The 7,885-nt window shown below is 47.4% G+C and overlaps 6 non-coding genes across 6 annotated transcripts; 3 read left to right on the top strand and 3 right to left on the bottom strand.

Moving 5' to 3' along the window:
- Window positions 1-359: 359 nt before the first annotated feature.
- On the bottom strand, window positions 360-431 carry trnae-cuc (transfer RNA glutamic acid (anticodon CUC)). The gene has a single exon. It is a non-coding gene; the product is annotated as a tRNA-Glu (tRNA).
- Window positions 432-566: 135 nt separating this feature from the next.
- trnaq-cug (transfer RNA glutamine (anticodon CUG)) lies at window positions 567-638 on the top strand. The gene has a single exon. It is a non-coding gene; the product is annotated as a tRNA-Gln (tRNA).
- Window positions 639-3,873: 3,235 nt separating this feature from the next.
- Window positions 3,874-3,945, bottom strand: trnae-cuc (transfer RNA glutamic acid (anticodon CUC)). Its single transcript has one exon. It is a non-coding gene; the product is annotated as a tRNA-Glu (tRNA).
- Window positions 3,946-4,080: 135 nt separating this feature from the next.
- On the top strand, window positions 4,081-4,152 carry trnaq-cug (transfer RNA glutamine (anticodon CUG)). The gene has a single exon. It is a non-coding gene; the product is annotated as a tRNA-Gln (tRNA).
- A 3,239-nt stretch (window positions 4,153-7,391) lies between these two features.
- On the bottom strand, window positions 7,392-7,463 carry trnae-cuc (transfer RNA glutamic acid (anticodon CUC)). The gene has a single exon. It is a non-coding gene; the product is annotated as a tRNA-Glu (tRNA).
- A 135-nt stretch (window positions 7,464-7,598) lies between these two features.
- On the top strand, window positions 7,599-7,670 carry trnaq-cug (transfer RNA glutamine (anticodon CUG)). Its single transcript has one exon. It is a non-coding gene; the product is annotated as a tRNA-Gln (tRNA).
- Window positions 7,671-7,885: the final 215 nt, after the last annotated feature.

Genomic DNA, 7,885 nt, shown 5'->3' with positions numbered 1-7,885 from the left:
TTCATGTTGATGTCGCTGGACATGTTGAAGAAGCGGGATGTTTCAGATGCTGAGAATTAAAGAGGTATTGCCTAAAAGCAGCGCGGGGTCTTAAATAGAGAGGAGAGTTTCGGGGCGTTGCCTTCAGAGGGGGGGGGGTGGGTCTTTATGGGTGGCCTTGTTGTTCAGGGTTTTAGGGGTGTATACTTTCTGACGGATATGACGTAGGAATAATTAAGGAAATAACTCTAAAATCACGCCCCCCAATTATGACGTAGGAATATTAATAAGCTTAGGGCATACGTCATAACAAAATAGGCCGCGCCCAAAAAACCCTACTATCTACTCACAGGTCCTAGGGGAAGAGTAACAGATCCACCTTCCCTGACCGGGAATCGAACCCGGGCCGTGGCGGTGAGAGCGCCGAATCCTGACCACTAGACCACCAGGGACGGCTCCGGAAGTGACCCGCCACACGCAGCACTCTGGGCGCAACTTGGCTCACTCTGGACTTGGCCGTGCGACAGAGCGAGACGTGTGCGTATAGCAGAAACCTTCGTCACGGGCAAGAGGTGGGCAGCGGGCTTGGTTCCAAGGTGTAATGGTTAGCACTCTGGACTCTGAATCCAGCGATCCGAGTTCAAGTCTCGGTGGGACCTGGGGCCCTTGGCAGGGGCAGCGGCGGTGACCCGGTGGTCTCCCTGCGTGAGGGCCTGTGTCTGCGAATAAGGCCTGTTTATGTTCCCTCTTGGGAGGCTTGGAGACGAATTGGCGAAAACTCCGGGTCGGCCTGGTGCGTTCACCTTCCTGGTGGTGACCGCGTGGCTTAACGGAGAAGAAGGTGCCTGTGTTGACAGATTACAGATAGATTATTTCCCTTCTTGGAAATCATCGTTAAAGCGAAAAGGAACTTTGTAAACCAGCTAGCTTGGAAGCAACCACGTCAGGGCATTCTTTCAGTGAGACCTCGGTTTTTTACAAGCACGAGTGAAGCTTTAAAAGAAAATGACATAGAATGTTTGCGGCCGTTCATCCAATCAAGCCCGAGTCCGATTGCGGTCTGTCTTCCCTGGGGGCGGGGGGGATTGTGTTTTGTGAGATCCGGGAGAGAGGTGAGGTGGCTTTCTTTGGTGTATGCCAGAGGTCCGGTGAGAGGTTGTCTTTTACAACTGTCCCTCAGTCAAAACCAAAAACAGTCCCTGCCAATCTGGGAAAGCCATTCAGTCCACAAACAGAGTTTTGACAAACATCCTGCGGGCTTTTTCTCCACCGTTTGATCCTTTTATCGTTGACAGGAATTTCTACAGGGTACGTCCCGAACTGGTGCCTCAATGGCTGTTTGCTAGCTCGATAAATCTAACTTGCTCGGTCTGCATACTATCTTTAATCTAAAACATCATACAGTCTCTTCGGTCTGACTTCGGATCGGAAGATTGAGGGTTGGAGTGCCTTTGCGGTCGTTCCTGGGGTTACGACGTCGAAGCGGCATCTCGGTCGTTTTTGGGGAACTTCGGAAGGGCCAGCCGGCGTGCTAATGCTGCAGCCGTCGCCGGCGCGTTGTGTCTGATAACCTTACGGCAAACAGGCAATGCCTTGCGCCTGTGTCTGCGGCAAGAAAAGTGAGCGACTCTCCCCCGCAACCGGGGCATGAGCGCCTGAGGCCTTGGAGAATGCGGGCATCGATCCCGCTGCCTCTCGCATGCTGTAGCGTAAGGTACACTTATACATTTCAATTAAAGAAGTGAATTTATAGTATCACCTTATCACGAATCCTGGAATCTTGTAGAACTCAATTTCTGTAATAATTGGACGCAGACACCAATTCCAAAGATATAAATTGTCAAATGTATTCAAAACAAAGACTAAATGTAGCACTACACTAATTATACAAAAGGGAAAAACTAATTACAATTCAACTCTAGATCAACAAATCGAAGACAAATCACTTCCGTGACCAAATCAAAGACCATGGGATCACATATGATAACACAAATCGTTAAACAAAAAAGGTTATAAACACATTGACTACAATACCGGTTAGTAAGACGAAGGTGAGTCTCTCGTTAGTATTATTAGTCAGACATTAAATAACTACGCAGGTTAGTATTTATGTCAGGTAACTTCTCGTTATATATATATCAGTCTCATTCACGTTTAGGTGCCGAGAAAGATCCTATCATTACTTGTTACCACAATTTCCCTTAACTGATTATTATTCAATGATTAAGGATAGGCAGGGCCACCAATAATCTAATGTCTATTAACTTGTGTCAATTTCAGACTAAACAGTTAAACAGGAATGAGAAGATATTTCTCGGCGTTGACAGATTTTATTACTAAAATTATCAACAAAACAGTTTAATGCCACACACATTTATATTTAAGAAAACTAAATGATATTACACATTCTAGAGTTATGAATCACAGATTAACATTTCTAATTGATTTCTCAAATGTCATGAATCATGAACTCCAAACTGTTAAAATTATCTGAACTTCGTCGCAGAGAGGCCTCTCTGGCTACGGGCTCAGATAACAGCACATGGCACGAGGTCCGTGTGGTTTGGAACAAAGGCAGTGCGGTTCGGCTTTGTCCAAGAACTTCCACTCAGTCGATACACCTGGAAGTTGGGGTTTCGCGAAAGTAGAGTCGTTTCCAATCAGATTTTCCACTGGTTTGAAGGCTCCAAGGTTGTGCACAAAATCTTCTTGGCAAGCAGGGTCTCTCACCGTACTTATTTGAAGACAAAGTCTTTGAGGAAAGCAGGGCCGTGTTTGTTCCAAGGGTCAAGTTTCTTAAGACTCAAATAGCTATTTAAATGACTGACACTTTCGTATACAGTCGACTTAGTCAATTGTCCAGCTGTAAAACTCCACTGATCAGGTGGGCACAGGCGGGCAGCGCAGTCTGTAAAGTTCTTTATTTAATAAAGTCCTTTAAAAGAATTCTTCGTACGGCTCAATCTCCTTCTCCCAGTTTAACTCTTCTGTTGCCGGCAAAGACTTAGTTGGTTTCTGGTTCCGGTTCTGGCAACAGAGCTACAGGTTGAGCTGTGGCAGCGAGTTACTGGTTCAGGTGAGAGAGAGCGAGAAAGACTGTCCGCTGTTCCTTATAGTCTGTCAGATCAAGAGGTGATTGGTTCTTGAGTTTTTGAGATTGGATTTCGGTTTCAGCCCCCAGTGTCCTATTGGAGGGGGGCTTGATTTATGACTGATGTCAATCCATGCCATCTTTTGGAAATGCCGGTTGGCCTGGGTTCGTAGCTCTATGTCGGGATTTCGGCTCTCGTCCACTTCAAAGAGTTTTTATCACCTACAGGCCCCTTTCTCCAGACATCTCATAGCAGAATTCCAAACTATTTGGCCTCTTCTTGGTGCCATCCTCCCCAAAACTGTCACTTTGATGCAAACCAGTTCCAAGCTGATGAGCTAAGGGAATCTGATAACTTTGGGGGGGAGAGGTTTTCTTTAGATCAGTGCTTCAGCTCAGAGCCCAAATGCTCTTATCCAAATACACCCAACATAACGCTACAATGCTAAGCGAGCACTCTACCACGTGAGCTAATCCTCAGGGCTCTCGGTGAGGCCGACCCCCACTTCTTCAGTCTTTAAGTGGCACGTCGCGAGTAAGTCCTTTCCTGCGCTTCAGGCAAGCTTGCAGCCAACTGCGGACGACTTTCCTTCCTCGGTGGCAGCCATCGTGCCGCAATAGAAAAGGATTGTCATGAGCAAAACTTTCAAAGTGACCGAAAAGACCACCGCCCGTCGTGTGATGTGATTTACATGAGCTCCAGAAACGTTCATGGACATATGTATATAAGTAAGGATTTAATCACAGATAGAGAGAGAGAAAATGCACCACACAGGTCCTAGGGGAAGAGCAACAGATCCACTTTCCCTGACCGGGAATCGAACCCGGGCCGTGGCGGTGAGAGCGCCGAATCCTGACCACTAGACCACCAGGGACGGCTCCGATAGTGACCCGCCACACGCAGCACTCTGGGCGCAACTTGGCTCACTCGGGACTTGGCCGTGCGACAGAGCGAGACGTGTGCGTAGAACAGAAACCTTCGTCACGGGCAAGAGGTGGTCAGCGGGCTTGGTTCCAAGGTGTAATGGTTAGCACTCTGGACTCTGAATCCAGCGATCCGAGTTCAAGTCTCGGTGGGACCTGGGGCCCTTGGCAGGGGCAGCGGCGGTGACCCGGTGGTCTCCCTGCGTGAGGGCCTGTGTCTGCGAATAAGGCCTGTTTATGTTCCCTCTTGGGAGGCTTGGAGACGAATTGGCGAAAACTCCGGGTCGGCCTGGTGCGTTCACCTTCCTGGTGGTGACCGCGTGGCTTAACGGAGAAGAAGGTGCCTGTGTTGACAGATTACAGATAGATTATTTCCCTTCTTGGAAATCATCGTTAAAGCGAAAAGGAACTTTGTAAACCAGCTAGCTTGGAAGCAACCACGTCAGGGCATTCTTTCAGTGAGACCTCGGTTTTTTACAAGCACGAGTGAAGCTTTAAAAGAAAATGACATAGAATGTTTGCGGCCGTTCATCCAATCAAGCCCGAGTCCGATTGCGGTCTGTCTTCCCTGGGGGCGGGGGGGATTGTGTTTTGTGAGATCCGGGGGAGAGGTGAGGTGGCTTTCTTTGGTGTATGCCAGAGGTCCGGTGAGAGGTTGTCTTTTACAACTGTCCCTCAGTCAATACCAAAAACAGTCCCTGCCAATCTGGGAAAGCCATTCAGTCCACAAACAGAGTTTTGACAAACATCCTGCGGGCTTTTTCTCCACCGTTTGATCCTTTTATCGTTGACAGGAATTTCTACAGGGTACGTCCCGAACAGGTGCCTCAATTGCTGTTTGCTAGCTCGATAAATCTAACTTGCTCGGTCTGCATACTATCTTTAATCTAAAACATCATACAGTCTATTCGGTCTGACTTCGGATCGGAAGATTGAGGGTTGGAGTGCCTTTGCGGTCGTTCCTGGGGTTACGACGTCGAAGCGGCATCTCGGTCGTTTTTGGGGAACTTCGGAAGGGCCAGCCGGCGTTCTAATGCTGCAGCCGTCGCCGGCGCGTTGTGTCTGATAACCTTACGGCAAACAGGCAATGCCTTGTGCCTGTGTCTGCGGCAAGAAAAGTGAGCGACTCTCCCCCGAAACCGGGGCACGAGCGCCTGAGGCCTTGGAGAATGCGGGCATCGATCCCGCTGCCTCTCGCATGCTGTAGCGTAAGGTACACTTATACATTTCAATTAAAGAAGTGAATTCATAGTTACACCTTATCACGAATCCTGGAATCTTGTAGAACTCAATTTCTGTAATAATTGGACGCAGACACCAATTCCAAAGATATAAATTGTCAAATGTATTCAAAACAAAGACTAAATGTAGCACTACACTAATTATACAAAAGGGAAAAACTAATTACAATTCAACTCTAGATCAACAAATCGAAGACAAATCACTTCCGTGACAAAATCAAAGACCGTGGGATCACATATGATAACACAAATCGTTAAACAAAAAAGGTTATAAACACATTGACTACAATACCGGTTAGTAAGACGAAGGTGAGTCTCTCGTTAGTATTATTAGTCAGACATTAAATAACTACGCAGGTTAGTATTTATGTCAGGTAACTTCTCGTTATATATATATATATCAGTCTCATTCACGTTTAGGTGCCGAGAAAGATCCTATCATTACTTGTTACCACAATTTCCCTTAACTGATTATTATTCAATGATTAAGGATAGGCAGGGCCACCAATAATCTAATGTCTATTAACTTGTGTCAATTTCAGACTAAACAGTTAAACAGGAATGAGAAGATATTTCTCGGCGTTGACAGATTTTATTTCTAAAATTATCAACAAAACAGTTTAATGCCACACACATTTATATTTAAGAAAACTAAATGATATTACACATTCTAGAGTTATGAATCACAGATTAACATTTCTAATTGATTTCTCAAATGTCATGAATCATGAACTCCAAACTGTTAAACTTATCTGAACTTCGTCGCAGAGAGGCCTCTCTGGCTTCGGGCTCAGATAACAGCACACGGCACGAGGTCCGTGTGGTTTGGAACAAAGGCAGTCCGGTTCGGCTTTGTCCAAGAACTTCCACTCAGTCGATACACCTGGAAGTTGGGGTTTCGCGAAAGTAGAGTCGTTTCCAAACAGATTTTCCACTGGTTTGAAGGCTCCAAGGTTGTGCACAAAATCTTCTTGGCAAGCAGGGTCTCTCACCGTACTTATTTGGAGACAAAGTCTTTGAGGAAAGCAGGGCCGTGTTTGTTCCAAGGGTCAAGTTTCTTAAGACTCAAATAGCTATTTAAATGACTGACACTTTCGTATACAGTCGACTTAGTCAATTGTCCAGCTGTAAAACTCCACTGATCAGGTGGGCACAGGCGGGCAGCGCAGTCTGTAAAGTTCTTTATTTAATAAAGTCCTTTAAAAGAATTCTTCGTACGGCTCAATCTCCTTCTCCCAGTTTAACTCTTCTGTTGCCGGCAAAGACTTAGTTGGTTTCTGGTTCCGGTTCTGGCAACAAAGCTACAGGTTGAGCTGTGGCAGCGAGTTACTGGTTCAGGTGAGAGAGAGCGAGAAAGACTGCCCGCTGTTCCTTATAGTCTGTCAGATCAAGAGGTGATTGGTTCTTGAGTTTTTGAGATTGGATTTCGGTTTCAGCCCCCAGTGTCCTATTGGAGGGGGGCTTGATTTATGACTGATGTCAATCCATGCCATCTTTTGGAAATGCCGGTTGGCCTGGGTTCGTAGCTCTATGTCGGGATTTCGGCTCTCGTCCACTTCAAAGAGTTTTTATCACCTACAGGCCCCTTTCTCCAGACATCTCATAGCAGAATTCCAAACTATGTGGCCTCTTCTTGGTGCCATCCTCCCCAAAACTGTCACTTTGATGCAAACCAGTTCCAAGCTGATGAGCTAAGGGAATCTGATAACTTTGGGGGGGAGAGGTTTTCTTTAGATCAGTGCTTCAGCTCAGAGCCCAAATGCTCTTATCCAAATACACCCAACATAACGCTACAATGCTAAGCGAGCGCTCTACCACGTGAGCTAATCCTCAGGGCTCTCGGTGAGGCCGACCCCCACTTCTTCAGTCTTTAAGTGGCACGTCGCGAGTAAGTCCTTTCCTGCGCTTCAGGCAAGCTTGCAGCCAACTGCGGACGACTTTCCTTCCTCGGTGGCAGCCATCGTGCCGCAATAGAAAAGGATTGTCATGAGCAAAACTTTCAAAGTGACCGAAAAGATCACGGCCCGTCGTGTGATGTGATTTACATGAGCTCCAGAAACGTTCATGGACATATGTATATAAGTAAGGATTTAATCACAGATAGAGAGAGAGAAAATGCACCACACAGGTCCTAGGGGAAGAGCATCAGATCCACCTTTCCTGACCGGGAATTGAACCCAGGCCGCGGCGGTGAGAGCGCCGAATCCTGACCACTAGACCACCAGGGAAGGCTCCGCAAGTGACCCGCCACACGCAGCACTCTGGGCGCAACTTGGCTCACTCTGGACTTGGCCGTGCGACAGAGTGAGACGTGTGCGTAGAGCAGAAACCTTCGTCACGGGCATGAGGTGGGCAGCCGGCTTGGTTCCATGGTGTAATGGTTAGCACTCTGGACTCTGAATCCAGCGATCCAAGTTCAAGTCTTGGTGGGACCTGGGGCCCTTGGCAGGGGCAGCGGCGGTAGAGCGGTGGTCTCCCTGCGTGAGGGCCTGTGTCTGCGAATAAGGCCTGTTTATGTTCCCTCTTGGGAGGCTTGGAGACGAATTGGCGAAAACTCCGGGTCGGCCTGGTGCGTTCACCTTCCTGGTGGTGACCGCGTGGCTTAACGGAGAAGAAGGTGCCTGTGTTGACAGATTACAGATAGATTATT

Source organism: Amia ocellicauda, chromosome 6 (genome assembly GCF_036373705.1).
Source record: "Amia ocellicauda isolate fAmiCal2 chromosome 6, fAmiCal2.hap1, whole genome shotgun sequence".
Classification (NCBI taxonomy): Eukaryota; Metazoa; Chordata; class Actinopteri; order Amiiformes; family Amiidae; genus Amia; species Amia ocellicauda.
Note: the sequence above shows the minus strand (reverse complement) of the source record. Positions and strands in the feature narration are given on the sequence as shown.